Source organism: Ambystoma mexicanum, chromosome 7p (assembly GCF_040938575.1).
Source record: "Ambystoma mexicanum isolate Mex_15411 chromosome 7p, UKY_AmexF1_1, whole genome shotgun sequence".
Taxonomy (NCBI): Eukaryota; Metazoa; Chordata; class Amphibia; order Caudata; family Ambystomatidae; genus Ambystoma; species Ambystoma mexicanum.
In genome coordinates, this window is record NC_090939.1 from 258360951 (window position 1) to 258385448 (window position 24498).

Consider the following 24498-nt stretch of genomic DNA (forward strand, 5'->3'; position numbering starts at 1 on the left):
CATAGATCCCACTTCGTGAAGTTGGGCCTCTTTGAGTTTCTGCTAAATATACAGACAATTAACAACATGTTCATGAGTAAGGCCTTTTTGAACATTTGTTTAGTTTAACTATGTGAAAAGGAAAACAAATTTAGTATCAAATAGGCTTTTGTAACTATATAACAATATTTGAGTCCCAATAGATGGGTGTTCTACTTTTAGAACAGAGTGATTAGAAATGCGACTTTTTGCACAGTACGAATGGTGGATGGTATGAATGTGGATGAAAGTGGATGTGAGCAAAGGATGGGTGAAATGCGATCACTGTTTTTTGATATGATAGGTGCTTTTTCTAGATGTGACGTGTGTCTTTAAAATTGGTTTTTAATAAATGGAATATGGTGCTATGTGTGGTCTTTCTACAAATGGATATTTTTATAATGAATTTTGAGTAATAAATGCAATAAATGAATATAAAGCATGCATATCGTGATTTGTCTATAACATATGACCTTTGAGTAGGGCGTTCCGATTGGAAGGGATGTTTGTCAGCGTTTTTACGCATGACTGGTTGTATAAATGAATGGAGGGGGTGCACTTATCCATGGATAATTGCAATTTTTGTATACACTACGATTAATGACACAGATGATATTGCCACATGAGGACAGTTACATGGAAACATGGAAAATGATAGAAGATTGCTTGAATGCAGATGACCTGATACAATACATACAGAAAGGCCCAGGCAAAGGAATTGTAACACAAGGAGAATTGCAGTGCCTCAAGAGCGTTAGAAGAGAGGTGGAAGGACTGCCTGAACGCTGCACGAACACCAGCTACCAGTATATGGACAGGAGTTTGCAAGATAAGAAAGAACTGGCAGTTCCAGTGGAGATGGTGCAGAGTGAGAAGGATGAATACATCAAGAAGTGGCAAGAAGTTCAAGCTGCTGACACAGGCTGAAAACAAGGCAGGCCTCTGTCGAGAATGCCCTCAAAGAACAATGCCACTACATTGCCAGGATGAAGGTTCAGTAAGGATTGGAGAGAGAGAATACGGCAGACACATCTCAAGGGTACCTGGCACGAGAGAAGGCAACGATATTCGCAGACCAACATTGGGCCTGAAGATCACATGCAGGGGCCACACAAATGGAGAAGAATTTACCCTGGTGCCATTGAGCACACCAGCCTTGATGGCGCCCCAGAAAGACACAAAGTAGATGGATTCCCCAAACTGGATGCACATCGGAGAAAGAAGTGGAGCAGGGAGAAGAGGAGGAGATGACCCGGAACATGAACCAACCCAGAAGGAGCTCAAGCAACCTGAGGGGGGTGGCAAATGTGTGGATCCACAAGACACCCATCAGTGGGAGGGGCTTTGAGTATGTGTGGTCCAGACTGTCTGGACCAGAAGCGGGATTGTTGAGGGGGCCTCAAACCCCTTCAGCATACCCCCAAGAAGACAGATTCCACCCACTGAAGCAGCCCTACAGACTATAACTGGATGACATCACCAAAGTAATCATGAAGAGGTGAAATTGCTGAACACACACGTAGAGGAATTAGCTAGGTGCAAAAGAACTGAGAAACCTGAAGGTGTCTCACTTTTTATTCCCCAGGGATCCGTCATCAAGGTGGCCAGGACACGTCGATCTCTATTGGATCCAGTTTCTGGGGGTGGACCAGTGCAGGAGGATCACCTGGATGGGGGGTCCTCAGGTAGTGGAAGTGGGACGCCGACAGGTGAGACACGGTATCCCCTTTCTTATAACACCTTTTCCCCATCCCACCACATAGGATGCGCAGAAACTCTACCCCCACCCACATTCTGACACAAACACTTTCTTACACCACGAAAGAGAATGGACTAACACCAGAGCCGTTTACCTGACACGTCCCAACACAAGGGTCAGACAGAGTCAGTCAATTAACAATAACCACCCACACCTGACAACCCTTTCCCTTCCCCACAGAGATGAAAAGTGGACAACGAGAGCACACTATGAGCAAGGCAGACAGAACGACGAGTGAGCTGACCATATGGGCCTTAATTTAGGTAGCGTGACATGCAGGTGGATGGGAAATAGAATAACTCTGTACTCCAATAATCAGACCAACTCAGGAAGATGGCAAAGTTCGTTTACTGTTTTGATATCAATTATCTAAAACAGGGAGTTACAACGGACATCAACGGACATTCACTCTGGCTCTCAATATATTTCACATGAAAACACATGTATATACTAAACATTCATCATCTGTGATGTCATACTACGTGGCAAATAAGAAAAACCTACGGGGGATTGTGGTTGGCTCAAGGGGAATGTCTAAGTATACTTTCTATAAGGGGTCAGGTTGTGGTTGGGTTTCTACAGTCAGGTGGACAATTCATACCCACCCCTAAAGCAAGTCAACTTCATCATCTATTAGAAACACGGTACTCTATTGGCTCTCAAACTCTAAGGCCCTTCATTATATGCCCTTCCGCAATTTGGTGGCACGCATGTGCCCTTCTAGAACATTTGATTCACTTAGCAGCATGTGAGCTCAGACCCAGGTGCCAGGAGGTAGACTTGACTGTACCTCCCCACCCAATTAGCCCACATTCTCTCATCACCCATGCCTTCTACCATGCACACTGTCTTTGAACTTGGGCTTGCAATGTATTCTCGTCTCTGGGAAAAGAAGGGAGTACGGGCACACACTTATCAAAATGCTGGACTGTGTGCCCACTCTATTCCCATCCTTGGTTCACATGACAGGAGACCTCAATTCGGCTCCTTTTGCAGCATTTGTCTTGAATTAATAAAATTGGCACTCATGGTGTTCTTTCTTTGCACCTTAATGAGGGATAATTCAGCTTCTCACGTTCACTGTTCTTTGAGGATAGATAACCATTTCATGGCTGCCTTCAGTCTTGACACCATGCCAGACAGCCCTTCTCGTTCTTTCCATTCACCCAGCTAATTATTTGCTGCAACACAGTCTTCATCCCTCCTCTTCATGGTAAGAATTACTATAATTGTGACACTGATGTCCAGCTTCTATATAATGGCGGCTTTGCCTGCAGTCTATTCAATACGTATAGACAGCTTCTATGATCACTTAGTCTTAGTCTACTTGCATTGCTGCATCTGTACAGTTATTAAACGGCTTGCATCTTCTTCAATGCTTTTCACACGTGCAATCTTCATTTTGCACATGAAAGTTTACTCGATTCTTTACTTCATCATCGGTTTCTAGAAGGTCCATACATTCTGTACGTCAGCCAGTCTTCTAAGTCCATCACGCTTGTTTCTTGTGACGTCTTTCTCTCTTTTTCATATTCCCTCGTAGTTCTTCTGCAAGAGATTGTCATCTCTTCGGGAATACATCGGATAGGGTTTTCTTAGTGGATACCTTTTCTCCCACCCTCGACACAGAATAGTCACAACTGCTGGTGTCAAACATGGCACTATTTCAGGCTTCCAGCATACAGGCAATAGGGGGGTGGGACTTCCTGCAGAGGCAGTTGACTGCTCCTCTAGACTCCCCCTCTGGTTGATACATCAACCTCATCTTCATTAATCTCTGCAACATGATTTCTTCTCCTGAAGAAGTGCGTCTTTGGGGTCCAAATCTTCATTACTCCTTTCAGAGATCCTGCTGATTTTAAAAGTTCATCAACATTCCAGGTTATATAACTGCACTGTCCATTCGGATTACAATAGATCCATTGTCCCACGTACTTCTTGTGATTCTTCGGATACAGGAACTTTGTTCCCTCAGGTGCTACGATGCTGGCCTCTATGTATTTTCTAATATCTTCATCTGTCAACTCTTTGGCTCTAAACCCTGATTCGACATTGATCATGATCTTCATTTCTACCGCCTTTGTTGTCTTTTTGCACTGTGTAATTATTATCAGGATCACACAGAATCCAAACATCACCATCAACAATATTACTCCAAGAAACTTAAAGATGTTCGCCATTCACTGTGCGACCCATGAGAAAATGAACGCAAAACCATCCATCACCTATGATGTCCTCTGTCTCGTCTTCCATCTTGTTGTGCAGATTTGTCAGCAACGTTATGGCCTCTGGCAAGCTCCCATTATCATTGTGAGAAGGTATGAACGTGCAACATGATGTCTCGATGTTGGCGCAAACTCCTCCTTCCATCGCTGTGATCATGTCGAGGACATATCTATTCTGTAGTGTCATCAGTCGTATGGCTCTCAGCTCATCCCTGATAGCATTGAATCCCTTTATGGTGATGTTGATGGTCTGCAGAAGTTCCCATCTGGTAATCTGCAACCATTTGGCGTTGGCCATCGTCTGGATCCAAGGCATGAAGATAATCGTGAATGCTGAAGAAGTCTTGCTAAACAACCTGTGCTCATATGGGATAGCATCATTACTCCCTTTTTGGGTAACCTCCTGGAAAAGCTTGCCATCTCTCAGCTTAACCTTCATTCTGACTCAGTTGGCTCTCTCCCTAACCACCAATGTGGCTTCAGAGCTGCCAGAAGTATGGAAATTGCTCTCCTGAACATCCGTGAAGACCTGGTCTCCAACCTTGACACTAACATTCCCCCTGTCCTCATCCTACTTGATCTCTCCTCTGCTTTTGGCACTGTCAACCATACCACCCTGCTAGATCGTCTCAGTGACAACCTGGGTATCACTGATCAGGCTCTGGCCTGGCTGACCTCTTTTCTCTCTGATCGACCCTCCCAGGTACAACTTGGGTCCTTCCTATCCTCTATCTCCCTCTACCTGCGGTGTTCCCCAGGGATCTAAACTCTCACCCTAGCTTTTCAATCAATACCTGGCAACTCTCGCCAATTTCCAGTGCTATGCTGACGACACACAACTCATTTTCAGGATTCCCTTGGCCACCTCCTCTCCACTCATTTCTGACTGCCTAATCGCCATTCAAAATTGGTGTGCCGTAAATGATCTTTGTTTAAACGGCAACAAGACTGAGATCCTCCTCATTGGTAGACCCCTCCATCCTTTCCCCTCACTCTCTGGCCGGCCTCCCTTGGCCCTCCTCCTGCCCCTAGCAGCGAAGCTAAGAACCTTCGGATCATCTTTGACTCCACACTTTCCTTCTCCGCACACATCTCTGATGTCTCCAAAAAGTCAAATTTATTACTGCACCTTCTTAAAGCACTCTTCCCTTCCTCTCCTTCCCTCAGAAGCTCCTTGTCTCCCAAGCTCTGATTCTCTCTAGGATGGACTACTGCAGCAGCCTCTTTCTTAATCTACCTGCCTCCACTCTAAGCCCTTTACAACTAATCCAGAACAGTAGTGCAAGACTTGTTCTTGGCCTCAAGGCTTGGGATCGTATCTCTCCAGCTCTGAAATCCCTTCAGTGGCTCCCTGTGGTTGCAAGGATTACATTTAAATCCCTTTGCACTGTCCACAAGTCTTTCTGGGGCCTGGGTCCAAATTACCTTCAACTATCCCTCCGTAAATACCTCCCCTCTAGAGCCCTTCGCTCCTCTACCTCCAACTCCCTCAGGGTCAGTTGTTTTTTTAAAGAAACAAGCTGGTGGTAGATCTTTGTCTTCTGCGGGGGGCTTCCTCTGGAACTGCCTACCTGCCACCTTGAAACTTGAGGAGAACCATCTACGGTTGTGGAAGCTCAAGACCTTCCTCTTCGCCTCTGCCTTTGCCCCTCTTCTCCCCTGCTGATCTGCTTTCTCACTCAGCAATGCTGCACCTGGCCACTCTCTGGCCTTCGGACCCAGGTACCTGCTCACCTTGCCACCCTTGTGCACTGCCCCCTGGCCACCCTTTGCACTGGGGCCTGTATCTGTACCCATACAGCCCCCCACTCTTTGTCTGCATTGATCAGATACTCCCTATCTGACTAACCTTGCACTTGGCCCTCATAGGCTGCACTACCACTGTTTTGGATCACCGTATTTATTTTTTATTTATCTTGTACTCTCTTATGCTCTGCACTTTCCAATTTCTCCCCCCTCCCATGCACTTTCCCCCTTCACCATGCACTTGCGCGTTCTCAATGTCACTGGGCCTAGTAAGATCGTTGTTTTTGTTCTCTCCCCTCTTTCCATCCCTTTTCCTGGTTGCACTCTGAAACACCTGTGTATGAGCAGGATATAAACAAAATATATCATAAAGGCTTCTATTGATTTTGCTGTGAAGTAATTCCCTCTCTTGGTTCAATTGCTTCTCAATCTTCTTTTTAAATGAGCATCTACTTTTGGAAATTCTCCAATGTTCAGGTCACTCGGAGGAATCACTAATGCTGGAACATGGATGAGCACCAAGGAACACATTCCTCCCCAGTGCTTGGGCAGTTTCATGTAGGTTCTGGACTCACAAGCCCAATAATGATCCATTAGGAATGAGTTCCCTTCCTTCATACATCAAACATTTGGCCACACTGGCGATTCACTGCAACCTTCTTTGAACCATTATTTCTGAAACATAAGAACACATCCTTCAGGGGTAGTATTTGTAATGGTCCTCCTTTGATGTTTGCATTCTTTTTCTGCATTTGCCACAACTGCTTCCCACTGTCTGGTTAATGCTGCTGCTGTTTTTTACACAACCAGTCCATCAACCCATCCTTCGTGAGTAAGCACTATTTCTTTACTTTGTAATTGTCCTCTTTCCCAACATAGCCGAATCTCTTCTTCATTCTTGCCTTGGCAATTAAGCATCTTATTTTCTTCGATCTTGATTCCTGCTCCATTTATTCCAGGCTGTTCATATTTTATTATTTGATGCCTTGTTTCTGGATTCTCTCATCTTTAAATCTTGCACATAATTGTCTTCTTTTTTAGATGTCGCTTTATTCATCCACACTATGGATGCTGTTATGCCTTGGAACTGTCCTCTTGTCAGGCAAAGTGCGAGATGCGTCAGGCAATGGGCTTTTTTTTCACTGATACTTCTGTGGCTCTGAATATTCTGGAGGTTTCCAAAGCATAAGGTGTAAGGGAACACATGTAGCAACCCTCCTTAGATGTACCCGGGTGTGCTGCATTAGCCAGATATGTATTCATCCCATCATCAACTTCCTCTGTATTTCTCTTGCGTCTTACTACTACAAGGTCAGTACTTGCAAAATAATAATGAAGCCAATCAAAAAGAGTCCTTTCTTTGAGGAGGACCATAGGATCCTGTTTTAGTGGAAGTAAGCAAATCAAAAGCAGTTCCTGCAGTAGGGGAAACCATAGTGGCCTCTATCTTAACAGGAGCATCAATATAATAGGGAATTCTAAACAGGAGAAACAGAAAGACACAAAGTATAGTTGCACATACGTATATCATAAACCAACATATTAACCTCCGACATTTGTGGCATTCGGCAATTGGTTGGCCTTCTTCATTCCTTAAAATCATACTACTTTCAACATTCCTCATTTCTACTCTGATCATTTAAGGAAAATGAAACACTATTTACTCCTGCAATTGCAATGTATCCTGGTGTTGTAATATATGCTCAATGATTACAACTAACAGCCACAATCACAGGGCCATTTTTAGGATACTGTAAAGAAGTGCAAACATCAACGTCTCTTCTGACAAGAGCAGGATAAGCTTGAAGAATAAACACAAAAACAGCAAGTATAAGTGTTTGTATATCCCCATCGATCAGCATCATGGAATTCCATTACTTAGAACAAATATGCACCAAAAAATGAGTCTGGATACTGTGCTCTTTTCCAGTTTTTAACAAGGAACTGTCGTTTGGCAGAACTTTGACACGTCAACAAATCTCTAAAGTTTATTTTTTCAAATTCCTGTGACTTCTCCTCAAAGGTTTGCACTCCTGCTATAATATCTATAAGGAGTGTCCGATCTAGTCACAGTCCAAATGCACAATCAGCATTATTTAGCTCATTGATTTATCGTCCTTCTTCTTCGTCATCGATCAAGTCTTGAAACACACTGAAATTCTTCTTGTCTTGCTTCTAGATCGCCAACAGTAGAAGGGGAAGCAGGAGTTGGGGGGGCGGTCTCGCTGGTGCACAATTTTACATTGTTCAAGTGAAGCCATGCTCGTCTGCCTTGGACTTTTACTGCTGAGGTGGTTATATTTTCAACGATAAAGGGGCCATTAAAACGAGGCTCGTGCCACTTTTGGGTAACATTTTTCATCAAAACAATGCCACCAACAAATAATTTAGGTGCCGATAAAAGTTAATTTTATCCAGTTGCTGAATGGTTTTCATCTGTGTTCGGAGACCAACCTCTCTGGCACTTAAGTTGATCTGAAATGAGAGAGATACTAGAGGTCATACATGTCAAATAATGGTGCAGCTCGTCACCTAACAATTTCGCTGTACTCTGGGCATCACTTCTATTCCTCGATGGAGGTGTAAGAGGCGTTCTAGTTCGTGGGGGGTGAGGTGGTGGTCCAAACCAGACTGATTCCTTAGGGCATATAAAGCTAAGGGCAGGCAATATAGCCATTTCCTCCTCAAAGTTAGCTTGATTTTGGCAATCCTTTCCGTAAGGAAGCCGTTGAGTCTTCCACATACTCTGTTTGCTTGCAGATGATAATCAGAAGAAAACGTATGCTTAATGCTCAGTAATAGTCCTATCTGTTCGAACACTTGATTAACAAAATGTGGCCCATTATCGAATATCAGCACCACACACACACACAAAAAAAACTTTGTTGCGCAAGTGGCGTCAGGGTGTGTACACAGACCTGCCTCGATCCACCTAGAGAAGGGACACACCACCACTATCAGATACCTTTACCCATTACACACCTGCAGCATATCAACATAATCAATATTCAAATGCTGAAAAGGACCATTTGGTCCAGTCATTACTCCTCTAATCGTTCTCAGTGTATGCCCAGCAATACACTTTTCACACATGATGCAATTCACTACAAAGAATGCAACATGTTCTAACAAATTTGGAACAAACCAGTTCTCTGCAATCGTTGAAGGAAGACTTTCCCTAGTTGCATGTGCAGCGTAGTGCAGTTGTTCAAGCGCTACCTTTAACAATGCTACTGGTATCACCGGCTTTCCAGTGCTATCCTGTTGCCATAATGCTTCTGTGGGGGATAAAGAACACCCCCTTCATTTCCATAACTCCTGTTCATCCTGCGATGCACTGCCTTGCATCTCCATTAATTTGGTTTTCGGCAAAGGATTAAACCCTTCTTGTATTACCATAATAGTGACTACTTTCACCTTGACATTTGGAGCATCCAAATTTGAGATATCTGGTGAATATGCAACCCTTATGGCTTCTGCATCTGCAGCTTCGTTCCCGCAAGAAATAAAATCTGTTTTCTTAGTGTGAGCGGCGCATTAAACGACCACTATGGCTACTGGGAGTTGTACTGCCTTAATAAGCCTGTCCAGTAAGGATGTGTGCTGCACTGTAGTGCCGTCCACTTAGAGGTTGCCCCTCGTTTTCCAACGTGCTAACCCTGCGTGTACGGTTGATGTCACATAGGTGGAGTCGCTGTACACGGTCACTTCCTGCCCTTCGTGTTTCTCGAGCATGACAATGAGCGCTACCAATTCTGTTGCTTGCGTTGAAAAGTGAGATGGTAGTCTAGCACTTGCTACAATTTCAATCTCGCCATTTTCTATATGCCTCACTACAGCTGCACCAGAATGCCCTTCTCCACTAGTCTGAACAATTTTCTAAGAGCCATCAATAAAGAGAATTTCTCCTCCTGGAAAAGCATTTTCTTTCACACAATGTATATCATAATGAAAGTCACCATAATTTGCAGTCATGCACATGCTTGCAGTCAACTATTGCCTCAGCCAAATGTATCAGGATTCACTATTTTACATATGACAATTTTGGTTGTTGTGTTCGAAATCATTCCCTTATATGCTGAGGCTCTCTGAGATGTCAATGTACTTTTGGGTTTCTCTAAAATGGCAAACAGAGTATGTTCCAGGAAGAGAGCCATAGAGCAACCCATAACAATACGTGTAGATTTCTCAATTGCGAACGTGGCGGCTGCCAATGACTGTTCACAAGGAAAGTGTCCTTTCATAACTCGGTCTAAAATCGCACTGTAATACGCTAAAGGCTTGTACCCTAATGTAGTCATCTGTGTAAGCACCGCTTTCATGACACTCCCATTTGTGTACGAAAATAAATAGAATTCCTCAGCATAATTGGGGACTCCTAAAACAGGGGCTGTACAAATCGGCTTCTTCAATTCCTCAAATCCTTCCTCCATCTCCTCAGTCCATTCTATTTCAACCTTATTCACCTGTGCTTTCTTTAAAGCCTGCAAAAGGGGTCCTGTGTACGAACTGCAGTCAAATACCCAGGCTCTAACATAATTGCATAGTCCCAAAAATGGTTGCATCTGTTTTACTGTATGCGGTTTTATAGTTTTCATAATTGCCTCAGGTCTTTCAAGTGTCACCTTTTTTCCCCCCTCATGTGAAATTAACTTTCCTATGTATAACACCTTTTCTTGACAATATTGTAGCTTCTCAACCTTATATCCTTTGTCTGCTAAGATAGTCATAAACTGAATAATAGAGTCTTGTCTGCACTCATCTTCTGTAGCGCTACAAATTAAAATGTCATCTATGTATTATATCACTGCACTTTTCAAATCAACATTGCCTAGGTCCATCTGGAAGACCCTGTTAAAGATTGATGGAGACTCAAAGTACCCTTGGGGCAAACAAGTGTGTTTTAGATGAGTTTGGCAGAACATAAATGAGGTCACGTTTTGTGAGTCCTTGTGCAATGAGATTGAGAAAAACACGTTTCAAATTGATCACTGTGAACTATCCTGCTTCCACCGGGATACTGCATAGTATCGTCGCTGGGTTGGGAACTAGAAAAAATTCTGCATGTACAATCTAGTTAATCAGTCTCATGTCTTGTATGAATCTCCATGACACTCCCTTCGATTTCTTGATAGGATACACCGCGGTATTGCACGATGATTCTGATGGCACCAGAATACCTTGTTTCATCAGTGCTGAAATGGTCCTCATCAGCCTCTCGAGACATGGGTAGTGTCTTGCTTGATGTAAAATTGCTCCTGGCTTCAACTTTTTAACTTCCCCTATTCCCTTTAACAATCCTACATCATAAGGGCCTGTAGTCCATAGGACGCTGGGCACTTTCTCCGAGTCCTCTTCAATAAATGCTGGATGCTGCCGCATTATTGCCATTCATGGTGGGATTTCCCTTTTCTCTGTTTGAATCCAGTACGTAATGCTCATAAAGAACACTACTTCATCGTCTGTTGGGTCTTCTTGAAACATATAATCACCAATAACGTCAGTCAACCTGTACCCTTCTTCGTCAGCTATTACTGTTCTCCATGGACTACCCTCATCATCCGTTCCTTCAAGCATAACCATTTCCCTTCGTACTATGGCTGAATCTAGCTAAAGAGGGATAGTCTGTCCACCCTCTTCATCCATAGGTATCTGTGGGCTGAACAGAAATGTGTCAGGTATCCTGACAGTCTTCCCCACTAACCCAGTTAGCCATGTTAGTAAAATTATTACTCCATAAAGAAAAACCTCTGGCTCTACTGCAATGCCTCGCAGAGCCATTTTCCCGGTGAACCCCAGTTTAAATTCGCCCACATTTAAGTAGTGTTTTCCAGGAGTGGAACACACTATTCCTTCATAAGTGAATGAAATTGTCATGTTCATCAAATCTCTTCCCAAAGTTTTAACTGGTGTCTGTCGTGAATACAACAATGGAACAGACAGGTCACATTCTCCTATAGAGACTGGTAATTCGTCAATAAAAGGAACTCGACTCTTTGCTCCAGAGAACCCTTGAGCATTCATGGCAATTCCTGACATTAGATATTTTCCCTCTCGTATAACTGAACGAGTAGCCCCAGTGTCTACTAGAAAAGAAAAAGATTTGCCTGCTAGCGTAACATCAACCCTTGGTTACTCTTGGGGGTCAGGTGTCACTGATAATACGGAACACATCAAGTCGCCTGTGAGCTGTCCTATTGTGGGTACATGCATACCCCCGTACCTGTGAAAGGATTCCCCTTCTACCACAGTGGCACCTCCTATTCTAGATTTCAGTAATTCTCTGTTCGCAAGCAAAGTGTCCTTTCATAACTGGGTTTAAAATCCCACTGTAATACGCTAAAGGCTTGTACCCTAATGTAGTCCTATGTGTAAGCACTGCTTTCATGACTCTCCCATTTGTGTGCGAAAATAAATACAATTCCTCAGCATAACTGGGGATTCCTAAAACAGGGGCTGTATAAATCGGTTTCTTCAATTCCTCAAATCCTTCCTGCATCTCCTCAGTCCATTCTATTTCAACCTTATTCACCTGTGCTTTCTATAAAGCCTGCAAAAGGGGTATTGTGTACAAACTGTAGTCAAATACCCAAGCTCTAACATAATTGCGTAGTCGTAAAAATTGTTGCATCTGTTTTTTGTATGCGGTTTTGAAGTTTTCATTATTGCCTCTGCTCTTTCAGGTGTCACCTTTTTTCCCCCTCATGTGAAAATCAACTGTCCTATGTATAACACCTTTTCTTGACAATATTGTAGCTTCCCAACCTTATAACCTTTGTCTGCTAAGATAGTCATCAACTGAATCGAGTCTTGTCTGCACTCATCTTCTGTAGTGCTACAAATTAAAATGTCCATCTGGAAGATCCTGTTAAAGATTGATGGAGAAATCCTGTGTTTGCATACTGATATGTCTGCATGGGAGTGTGTTGCAACTGCAATTGCCGTGGATTTATTTGCACTTGCTCTGGTTGATGTGTCTGTTGCATTCGTGCTCATGTCGAATACATTGTCTGATCTTGGGCAGTTTGTGTGCTATATGGTGGAGGATAAACTGTCCCCCCTCTTGAGAATTTGCCATTCTGTACGTTCCCTTGGCTCCCATATGTGCGTGCAATGTGTCCTGTCCAACATACAGGGGGAGGTCACCTGACTAGTCCTCCTTAGTTGAATCCTCCTTGCGTATTCTGATACTCATTCTGTGCATTTTGAAACCCACCTTCATGGTTTTGGAATCCACCCCTTCCTCTATATCCCATAACTCTGCCTCGTGGCATGAACCCATTTCCTCCTTGGCCATCTGGCGCCGATTATTCACCTGTTATGCACTCACTGCTTGCTGCATTCCCAGTTCTTCTCTGTTGGTCAATACCGCCACTGCCATGGCAAGTTTCGACAGCTTCTTTTGAACTAATTTGGCTTCCTCTATTTTCCTAGCCTCATCTTTCTTCTTGTTTTTCTCCTGTAACAGCCGACAGTGATGCACTATCGTCAACTGTATTTCATCCCATGGCTTTGCTTCCTTTCCCACTTATTTCTTCAATAGCCTCTGTACTGGCTCTGGCAATCCCTGACATAAAATCTGGTAAAATACTGCCACCGTTTTTCCCCACGGTTCCCGCGTTTCAAGTTAGTTGCCAACGCTCTTGAATATCCTAAATGTAAGCAAGAGGGTCTTCATCTTCCTTCATCTTACATGTCATAATTGCACCCATATCTGATGCATTGGGATACTGCACCCTGAGAGCCCTCCAGAAATCTGCTCTACAATTATTGAATGGTGCTCCGTCGTGCTCTGTGTTTTGTGCTGTCACACTTGAATAGCCTGCTCTCCTCCATACGTCATCAGCTCTTTTCCCAAGAATAGCTGCCAAGAGACCCTTAATGTCCCCTATAGCCAGCATATTTCCTCCAGTCATTTTTTCGAACTCATACATCGATTTCCCAGCACCCGACATCAAACTTGTGGAGTTTGCACCTTAAATTGTCCTTATCCATCTGCGGCCATGGAATATACTGTGGCCTCGTTCTCCCTTAACAAGGGAAAACAGCATAAACCCTAACCCGCAGTCGGCTCCTATCGTCTGCCTAGTCATTGCAGGGACAATCATCCCTGTCCGTCTCCTCACTTGTAGCGATCTCAACCTACTCACATATGGCGGTGATTCTCCCTTCTCAGTATTATATCGTCCTTTGGGACGCTATGGATATGCTATAGTATCTGGCGTACTATCCTTAGGTTGCTCTAGATTGGACTATCTTACTTCCTTGTCCGTCTGCAGGCTTCCCGAAGGGGCACACGCTTCCTCCCTGTTCCCCAAGGAAGGATTCTCTTCCTCCTCTGACATGTCTAATCCCCAATTAGTGTGACTCTCATCCCCTTGACCCTTATGCAAGTCCGGTATGCTTAAGGATAAGGCTCTGTGCTTGAGGCTGAAAGGATTTTCTTCTTTGTTTTGTAATTGGAATACTAGGGATGATCTCCCTTCCCTCGGGTTCCAGATTTGCTACCTTCCTTCAATTCCTGATCGGCCTTATCGATCCTGTCTCCGATACTTCCTATATCAGAATTCTCTTCTTCGAATGCTACTCTAGATGCCCCTGACGTTGCTCCCTTTAACGGAGGAAACTCTTCTATTCTGTCCCATCGTATTGCTGGGCTTGGCTATACTGGTTCCTTATGAACAAGGCTAATAAAGTCCTGCTGTCTCCTTCTTTGTTCTAAGACTTCATCTAATTCTCTTCTCCCTTCTAATTTCTTCCTCTTCTTGTCTTCTCTCCTTACTTCTGTTCTCCTTTCCTCCTATTCTCTTTGTCTCTGTATTCTTTCGTCCCTTAATTTCTGCGCTTCCTCCTCCTCTCTTCCTTTCTTTTCTATCCCTATCTTCTCTGCCTTTTGTCATACTTTCTTTGCGTCTCTGCACACTCCTGTTTTTTCTCTTGCTCCTGATACATCTGTACTCGTCGTTCCTTGCTTTCTTTTGTGCTCATCTTCTTTCAATCTTTGCTCTCATTCACTTTTTTTTGTATCTCGTTTGACCTTATCTTCCCTTTGCCTTACTTCCTTGATGCTTTTCCCATCTAACTTGAGCAATATTTGTCCTCCCATCCATTCGTTCTGCACAAGTGCTACCTTGTCAGCTTTGTCCTTTTCCCCTTTCCATCTCTTAATCACTCTATCTATTTCTGTCGATATGTTCGACCGCTCACTCTTCTCTTTTTTGTATATTCTTAAAGATCTCTTATTATCTCTTACTCTCCTCTGGACTATCGTCACTGCTATAAGCTGGCGGTTCGTATACCGGATTACTATACCCCGTTGCTGCTTTCAGTTCCTTTAAACGATACACCCTACTTCTTCCGCACTAGCATCTTTTAATTTAGATGAGGCAAGGGGAGCTGAGGGCTCAACACCTTCCTCCTTACACTGATTAAGCATCCACTCCTCAGGTGGATCTTCCTGGTAATTTTTCCAGAGCTCTAGAATAGCTAACCTTTTCTCTATTTTTCCCCTTGTATGCAGTGTGCAGGTATGTGGTCATTGTGTTGCAATACAGCTTTTGACAATGATCCCCCTTGTGGCCACGGCATGAACATCTTATCGGCCATACCTTTCACCCATTCCGCACTAAAATGTTTGAGCTTGGACATTTGCTTTGGCAATGTCTTACATAAATGCATCACAGGAGTGTCTCCCATTTTGACGAGTCTCAATTGACCGTCAATACTTACCAAGTTTTATAAAGTACCTTTACCAATTTCAATATTCTTAAAATAACAAATATGAGCACACTCCAACAATCTCCCCTCAAGCCTCTACCTTCTTCAATTATTTCTGCCTTTCTCTGTATTGGTACCAACCACTTCCCTAGCTAGTCGCTTTAACTCCTTAAACTTTGTTTCAATTCCTTTACAACATATAACTCTTTTCAACACCTTAACTCAACACAAATACAGACAGACTAGTCGACTTTACACAGTTACTAAAAAATACTCTGTGATCATCTTTTTCTCCTCGCCCCTAATCAATATCCTGTTACAGAATTTAAATCGTCTCCTTATGTAAACCTGTTTGCATGTAGCCTAGGGACTCCGACTGGAATGTGAGACGATCTCTTCTAGACCCCCTTGGGTCAGGCTTCTGGGCGCTTCCTATCTTCACACATTTCCTGTTACTCCTGTTACTTTTTAAATCACCACAATCCCGTCCCTTTAATTCGCCATTCCCATCAGTCTACTCACCATTCAGTCATTTGACTCAAGGCCCTCAGTATCATCTCCTCCTCCAACCGACCACTTTCGCCTTCTGTCCGAAAAGCACCTGTGGAAACCAGGTACGGATTTCGTCAAAGAGGGACACTGCCCACCATCTCGGCTTTCTTGCAAGTTTTCTATTTGCCCGCTCTCCACAGGAAACCCAGCGATCTTCCGGCTAGATGGCGGAGGATGTCGAACGTCTGAAAATCTAGAGCTAACAGGTCGATGGGTCTTACCCTACCACCTGACCATATGGGCCTTAATTTAGGTAGCGTGTCAAGCAGATGGATGGGAAACAGAATAACTCTGTACTCCAATAATGAAACCATCTCAGGAAGGACGCAAAGTTTATTTATTGTTTTAATATCAGTTATCTAAAACAGGGAGTTACAACGGATGTTCACTGGAGCTCCCAATACATTTCACATAAAAACACATTTATATACTAAAAATTTGTCATACGTGATGTCATACTATGTGGCAAATAAGAAAAATCTATGGGGGATTGTGGTTGGCTCAAGGGGAATATCCAAGTATACTTTCTATAAGGGGCCGGGTTGTGGTTGGGTCTCTACAGTCAGGTGGACCATTCATGCCCACCCCTAGTGCAAGTCAACTTCATCAGCTATTAGAAACACGGTATTCTATTGGCTCTCAAACTATAAGACCCTTCGTTATATGGCCTTCTGCAATCGGTTGGCACACTCGTGCCCTTCTGGAACATTCGATTCACTTAGCTGTATGTGAGCTCAGACCCAGATGCCAGGAGGTGGACTTGACTGTACCACCTCACCATATCTCATCAACTATACCTTCTGGCATGGAGACTGTCTTTGAACTTGGCCTTGCAATGTATTCTCGTCTCTGGGAATATAAGTGAGTACGGGCACATGCTTATCAAAGTTCTGGAAAGCGTGCCCACTCTATTCCCATCCTTGGTTCACCTGCCAGGAGACCACAATTCAGCTCCTTTTGCAGCATTTGTCTTGATTTAATAAACTTGGCCCTCATGATGTTCTTTCTTTGCACCTTAACGAGGGATAATTCAGCTTCTCACGTTCACTGTTCTTTGAGGATAACCAGTTCTTGGCTGCCTTCATTCTTGACACCAGGCCAGAAAGCCTGTCTCGTTCCTTCCATGCTCCCAGCTAATTCTTGGCACTGACACAGTCTTCAGCCCTTCTCTTCATGGTCTGAACATACTAAAATTGTGAAACCGATACCCAGATTCTATATAATGGCGGCTTCGCCTGCAGTCTATTCACTACGTATAGCCAGCTTCTATAATCACTTAGTCTACTTGTGTTGGTGCATCTGTACATTTATTAAACGGCGTGCATTTTCTTCAATGCTTTTCACACGTGCAATCTTCGTTTTGCACATGAAAGTTTACTCAATTCTTTACTTCATCATCAGTTTCTATAAGGTCCATACATTCTCTATGTCAGTCTTCTCAATGCCTCATGCTTGTTTCTTGTGACGTCACCAACTTTTCTTTCTCAGTTTTTCAAATTCCTTCGGGGATCTCCTTCAAGAGATTGTCATCACTTCGGGAATACACGTGATAGGGTTTTCTTAGTGGATACCTTTTCTCGAAAACACGACACGGAATAGTCACAACTGATGGTGTCAAATATGGCACTATTTCAAGCTTTCAGCACACAAGCAGTAGGGGGGTGGGACTTCCTGCAGAGGCAGTTGGCTGCTCCTCTACAGAGCTATTCCAAGACGGCAGTTCAAGAGGAGGAGAAATATGGTGAGAACTGAAGGAGCGACAAGGAGAGAAGCGGCCTTGCCCATTTCGATCCAGACATGCAAAGCCTCTGGAAAAGGAAGCAGAAGACTGAACAATAGCCGATGTGTGCTGTAGCAGATGTCAATGGTGATCACAGCCTTCCTCTGCTGATAACCAAAGCAGGGAGAGACGCTTGCTACCGTGGTACTTGCTTCAGCATTTAAGGGTTTAAGGGCTGTACCTTGAATCCAGAGACAAGAAAAGCCAAGCAGTTCATCACAGTCGGTGAATCGAAGGGAGAACCGATAAGAAACCAAACTGTATTGAGTGAAAGTTGCAAATGGCAGATTAAGGGAAAATCAAAGAACCGTTAACATTGAATGGGAAAACCAGCTGCAGAGGCGTCTGGCGCCACGTGGGGGCTCACTCAAAAGATTCTGGCTGATCCCCCTTATTGTTGAAACTACTGATACCAGAAGGCCACAGGAAAGCAGCAAGGGAAAGGTCAAAGTGGTCGTTCAGGGGTTGAGAAAAACACCCTGTACAGTCGAAAGTCTTTGACTGACAAACGACAAGTTAAGGGAAAAATCCTGTATCGTGATAAAGTAGAAAGAACTGTGTGACTGGTAAACATGAACCCGGCTGAGGGATGCCTGCAGAACCAGGCGAAGCATGATGCCCGATGAACATTGTGTTGACAAGAGTGAACCCCGACGGAGGGATGTCCACAGTAGATAGTTTAAAAAGACATTAAGACTTGTGAATGCCACAGGTGAAATCTTTTGGAATTAAAGCTGTAGTAAACCCGACGAAGGAAGCTAACATTCGAGAAGGGTCTGAGAAAGCAGAGGGGGACCCAGGGCTGAAAAGCCATCACCCAACGACTCGTGAATGCAACCGATGAAATCTTTTGAATACAAGCTGTAGTGAACCTGACAGAGTGAGGCTAACATTCGGAAAGGGTCTGAGCCCGGAATAGGGGGATGCAGTGGTGAAAGCCATCACCCGCCGTGATGAAATAGAGGAAATCTTTTGAATCAAAGCTGTAGTGAACCCGATAGAGGGAGTCTGCCATTTGAGAGGGGTCTGAATCCAGGAGAGGGGGGCCCAGGGGTGAAAGCCATCACTCAACGTGCATACAGAAGAGGAACATTTGTTTTGTTATTTTGAACGCATCAGGTCGTCTGAGGAAAGAGACATCTTTGTAGAAAAGAGACTTAACTGGCTATAACATCCTGTCCTATAACACTTTTCTTTCTTGTGAACCCTATCCCACACTCTTTGTTGTATTTAGTTGTAAGGGTTGGCAATAGTTTTTTTTAGTATAGGCCCTTTTTATTTGACAAGATGCCACTAGAACTGTTTTATTATTATTTGATGGTCGTAGATTGCTCCCATTTTAGATTTAGATTAGGCGTTTTTCCAACCTACAGAGTTTATAAAACACCCTTGAACTGTGATCACTTGTGTCTGTCTTTACTGTTGCCACCACGATTTCCTTACAGAACACACATGGACTGCTTGCAGAAACCTAAAATAAACTAACATGAACAGCTATGAAAATAAAGATGGAAGCAATAGCTCCAGTGTAATTAATAGAAGACATTGGGAAGGCTCCAAACACAGGGATAGGCCCGACACACTGATTTCCCTGAGAAACGCGAAGCAGAGCTGGCAGTGGAGTTGCTTTGCCCAACCTTGTCAAGGACGCTGGAAGAGAGTGTTTCGAATCAACAGAAAAGATGGAACACCTGCAAGGGCTGGGAGCTGAAATTGTTCATAAATGCAAGCATAGCTCAATTCGGCGGTCCCTAGACACATGATCTGAACCTGGGGAACAATGCCCATTCATCTGAGGCAAGCAGAAACTGTTGTTCCCATTAAACTGAGGACAGAAGATGCAAAAATATGACACAGCATGACGCTGAAGGCTGGAATGTCCTTGCTCAGGGCCAGAGGAGTCAGAGAGTTGGTAACATTGGTGGTTAACAGGCGGGACCCTGAAGCCATTCTTTCCACCAATTATTGTGCTCATATGCTGGTAAATTTCCCAAGTTGAGAATTCTCACACTGGCTTCCTGTGGGTTGTGCCAGGCGGATCCAACCGATATGGGCAGGCTAATCAGGTCATCTATTCCCTATAGGATTTAAATCTTGCTATACTGTTCACCCAATCCCAGCTCGCACAAGGTCCAGAAATGTAACTTTTTGATTGAGATGTAACGGTGGAACACAACCTCACTACCAGCCTGTAATGAACTGAGAGTGTATTTGGACGCTGCAGAAATCGGGTACCTATCCCTGCTTTTGAATTAATAAAAGCAGTAACTTGTCACATTTCTGGACTCTTTAACTCTGCTTCAATTGACGCGGCCATGCCCCACTCAGTGTCGATAGAGGAGCTGAGAGAGTGGTCAGAAAAGGTTGACTGCTTCTGCATTCTGAGGAATGCCATCACCAACGAAGACTGGAGATGGGTGTTGGCCAGCTTGGACAAGAGGACAGAGACAGCCCGTAAGATACAGCAACAGCTGTGGCGGGTTAAGAGCAAACTTACATTCACGGATGATGGACTGGTACTGAGAGGATCAATGATCATGATTCCCTCCCAGTTGATCCCCCCAGTGATTGAGTTAGCTCACTATGGGTCAGCTAAGACCAAATCTCAATTGCGCATGAAGGTATGGTTCCCAGGCCTAGAAGAGAGGGAGAGGGTCGATGACTTTGTAAAACAGTGCCTCTTATGCCCAGGCAGACAGGGCTCCAAGGATTGAATCCATGCCACGGAGTTCCAAACCGTGGGAAATGGTGCACGTGGATTTTGGTTCGATAGGAAGCGACACCCACGTCCTAGTTGCAATTGATCAATGGTTGCGGTATCCCGAGGTCGAGGTTGTGCCTTCTACAGCTGTGAGATGTGCTACCTGCATTGGATAGGATTTGTGCGTCATATGGGCTGCCGGAGGTGTGCTCTGATAATGGACCTCCATTCCAGAGTGGGGATTTTGCTGCATTCAGGGGGGGGAGTGCAGAATTCGCCATTGCAAAATAACAACGGTATGGGCAAGGACGAACGGAGAGGCAGACAGGTTCATGGAAGACAGTGAACAAAGTATTCAGAATTGCCCATGGCCAAGGATCCTGCCTCCAAAGAGCACTGTACCAGTTTCTGAGAGAGTACTGCACCACCCCACATTGCTCTTCTGGAGTGCCTCTGTCAGAGGCGTTGTTCAACAGATGCCATTGAGGGCCGATACCTGACACGAAGCATTGGGTGCCAGAACAGATTGACAATCAGGCAATAGCAGAGAATCGGAGTGCAAAAAATGTGTACGAGAATGACCGGAGAGGCCTGAAGTAATATGACCTAGCATTGGGCGATTCGGTCCTGCTGAAATGCTAATGCCCAGAAGACAAACTGTCCCGAACCTATGAGTCTTGACCACTGGAGATTGTAGATGTCAAAAGGGTCAATGATCACTGCGTCAAGCAGCCATAGTACTGTGACCAGAAACTAGTCTTTCTTTAAGAAAATAGGATCAGAAGATGAGACACAAGGGGAATATCCACCACACCCACCTGAGGCTGAGAGAATGGAAGAAGACCAATGATTTTTCAGAGTGAAGAGGATGGACAACCCTGAAAACTCAAGATATCCAGAGGTGGTAGTGGACCCTGATCCCAACCTGTCAGAAGAAATGAGGATTCTGCAAAGAGAGTAGAGGAGGCCACCAGCATGGTTGCAGGACTATATAAGGAACATATGGTGATGGTCGGTGTAATATTTATGTGTCTCCTACAGGTGACCAAAGTTTGGTTAAGTTCAAATGTCTTATGTTTTTCAATTATATGTAAAAGGAGGAGTGTAGTGAGGTTCCTTTAAGTGACCGAGCAGTGTGATGTCAGGCCACAAGTTGAATGAATGGGGCGTCATGCCACAGACACAGCAGTTGCACGTGCGGAGCCTGAGCATTAAGTTTGTGTCCTGTGTGCTCCTTGCGCGATCCTGCATCGCATGTATGGGGGCCAGAGAAGCCTCATAATAGGGTGGAAGAAGAAGGCATGTGAAGTAACCTCGCCGCGACAAATGCTGTACATGCAGGTAAGTAATACGGTGGTCATTTTATTCCATGTTACAGTGCCATCTCCCATTAGGAGAGATTGTAATCAATGACACCGGTAACACCCAACCCGGCAGCAACTGTAATCCCCAACTGCCAAAGGTAGAATCTTCACACACCACCACGCACAGCGCGTTCTACATCAGGAACCCATCACGAGCCCATGCCTCTAGCCCACGAGCCATGAAACTCATTACGACAGCATGCCATTAAGTTCCCGAACCTGTGGGAAAGGCATGCCTTTCAACTCACACGCTTTTTACAGGTGTCGCCAGAGGTGTGCACTCACCCACCAAGGTCCGTATCTATCCATTACTTTTAATGGAATCTCACCTGCCTGAAACGAAAATTCGGTGTTTTTGCCCATCCCTTGGAGTCAAAAGGTTGAACTATGGGAAAGGGAACCAAAAAAATGAAAATCTACTCATTGCCTCCTCTAGAAAAACAGGTAATAAAAACAGTACAGGGATTGGTGGGGGTGGCCTTATCCCATCCCTGCCTCTGGGAGGGAACAGGTAACCCCAGTCAGGGAACCTTATTGGTTAAAAAATACTGGAGATTCCCGTCTCTTGAGGCGGAAGCCTCCCCGTGTAAGGAATCCCTGTGCACACGAATTTCAAATAAACCAATCGGACACCTGGACATGTTTCAATGAGGCACATCCAAAAGTCCATATGCATGCAAATAAACCTAAGGACGTCACAAGCCTGTCGGGAAAAGGTACACTGGGAAATGCATGCGAGGGTATATCAGTTATGCAACAGAGTAAAACCTTTTTCTGGGTTCCGTAAAAACGGAGCCGTCTGCTCTTTGCAAATACACACCTTACAAGGTACCTCAACCTGAAGGAAAGTTTGCGCTCCAGAGACCTTGTCGCATATGTTGTCGGTTGTGGTCAACGACGATGGGAGATGTAGTTCGACTAGTAACAGAAGAAACAGAAGGAGGACTGGAATAGAAAGGCTCGGCAGGAGACTTGGGCGACTCGTGCGCGGTCTTCATAGGCTCATTTTTCCAGTCATCTTGCCCCTCCCCTCGAGAATCCACGGCTAATCAGGGGAAAGCTGCCACAGAAGGAGGCGGGCTTAGAGTGGAGTCATTGCGCATGTGTGGCCCACTTCGGCATGTTTGCGTCACTGCTCGAGAGGCAGGCGTCGCCTGGTTGCTTCCTGTAATGGGAACTAGCGTACATTCTTCCAGGAGGAAGCGTTGGTATACAGCGGCTGGTCCCATTGAGCGCCACGGTACGTCTTGCACCTCCTGAGTTCACCCATCCCCGCTATCCTGCTGTAGCTGTCAGGTCCGTGGGTGAACGGACCTACCTGGGTCCAACCGTGAAACTGACAGCTACTCCTTGGCAAAGGGAAACTGAGCGTTGCTTTGAATTCTGCATGTGCTCGCTTTATGTATGAAAATGAAACATTTAAATGAACAACTGTACACAGTGCTTGAAATGGAGAAGCCTGCTTCCTATTGAGAAGTCACCTGCCGATAATGTGTATAAACATGAGTGTTTCAATAAAATAAGCAATTTAAATATATGTGAGATTATGTAGTTTAAATGTATCGCCCTCCCCCCCCCCCTGTTGAGGTTATTGTTACAAACGGGTAAACACCTTCCTAATTAAAGCTGTGCCTCGCGCTCACAGGCCAGCAAATATATAGAGCCCAACCTCTTTAAATCCAAATTGTTGTTACGTTCATCCTCAGAAAAAAGTGTTTAGCCTAAAAAAAACTGAACAGCTTCCGCACACTACAAACAAATGCTGGTGTGCTCATTTGGTGGTGTTAGTAGAGTTGCCAACTTTTTATTTCACTTGGGAGATTTGGGAGGGAGCTTTATGGTGCAACGCTTGCTTCGGGTGATGTCATGGGACGAGACAAAACGTGTACTTTGTGGGTGACGCACCGTCTACGACTTTTGTGTTACTTGAGTGTAGTGTGTTTCTCCTACATGCTTCAGAGTACCGGAATCTTGCAGGAGTGTGATGACAATGGTTGGAATGTTCCTTGTGTGGATGTCTGAATACGTGTTCTTACTCGGCCAGTTAGTCCCATACTTACCTACCCTGCTGATTTAGGCAGTAGGTTACTTCTTTTTAAGCAGTCCTACCACCTACAGACTTGAGTGTCAGATTCTACTGCTTCTTACAGGAGCAGGTAATTAGTGTGACTCAGGCAGGCTGCTTGAGACCGGCCCAGGACAAAACATTTAACACATTAGTCTGTCCGTGCGGTGGGCGGCAACGTGATTACTTTGAGTGATGGGCTCAGACCAATCCACTGACCTCAAAGCTACATGACAGGACAGGCCTTAGGTGAACCACCAGTAACAAGTGGAAGAGCGTAGCATCAGCATCTGCATATCAAACTGAGGAGGTATCAATCTCCATGTCTGGTTATTTATCTTGCACTGCAGGAATAAATATGTACTGCCCAGTTGCTGCTATATTGCAGTGGCAAAGGTTGCCTACCAGCTCTGTGTGATTACCTTCTGTGAAGTTAGGTTATTTGAATTTGATGTTAATTTACAGTTCAGAATTATACATTTTAAACATTTGAACATCTTTCCAGGTTGTGCTATTTGATGGGGTGTGTATTTTAGAATGCTCCAGTGGTGGCTACAATGTATGTTTTGTA

The 24498-nt window shown here is 44.4% G+C and overlaps 2 protein-coding genes across 2 annotated transcripts in view; one reads left to right on the forward strand and one right to left on the reverse strand.

The window, feature by feature from the left end:
* DNAJC28 (DnaJ heat shock protein family (Hsp40) member C28) overlaps positions 1-22873 on the reverse strand; it is a 178969-nt gene extending 156096 nt beyond the window's left edge. The window contains exon 1 of the mRNA XM_069636277.1: positions 22683-22873. The gene's annotated coding sequence lies outside the window, so the exon portion shown is untranslated. The remainder of the gene's footprint in view (positions 1-22682) is intronic.
* A 50-nt stretch (positions 22874-22923) lies between these two features.
* The window catches only part of TMEM50B (transmembrane protein 50B), a 197198-nt gene continuing 195623 nt past the window's right edge, over positions 22924-24498 (forward strand). Inside the window, exon 1 of the mRNA XM_069636278.1 lies at positions 22924-23102. The gene's annotated coding sequence lies outside the window, so the exon portion shown is untranslated. The remainder of the gene's footprint in view (positions 23103-24498) is intronic.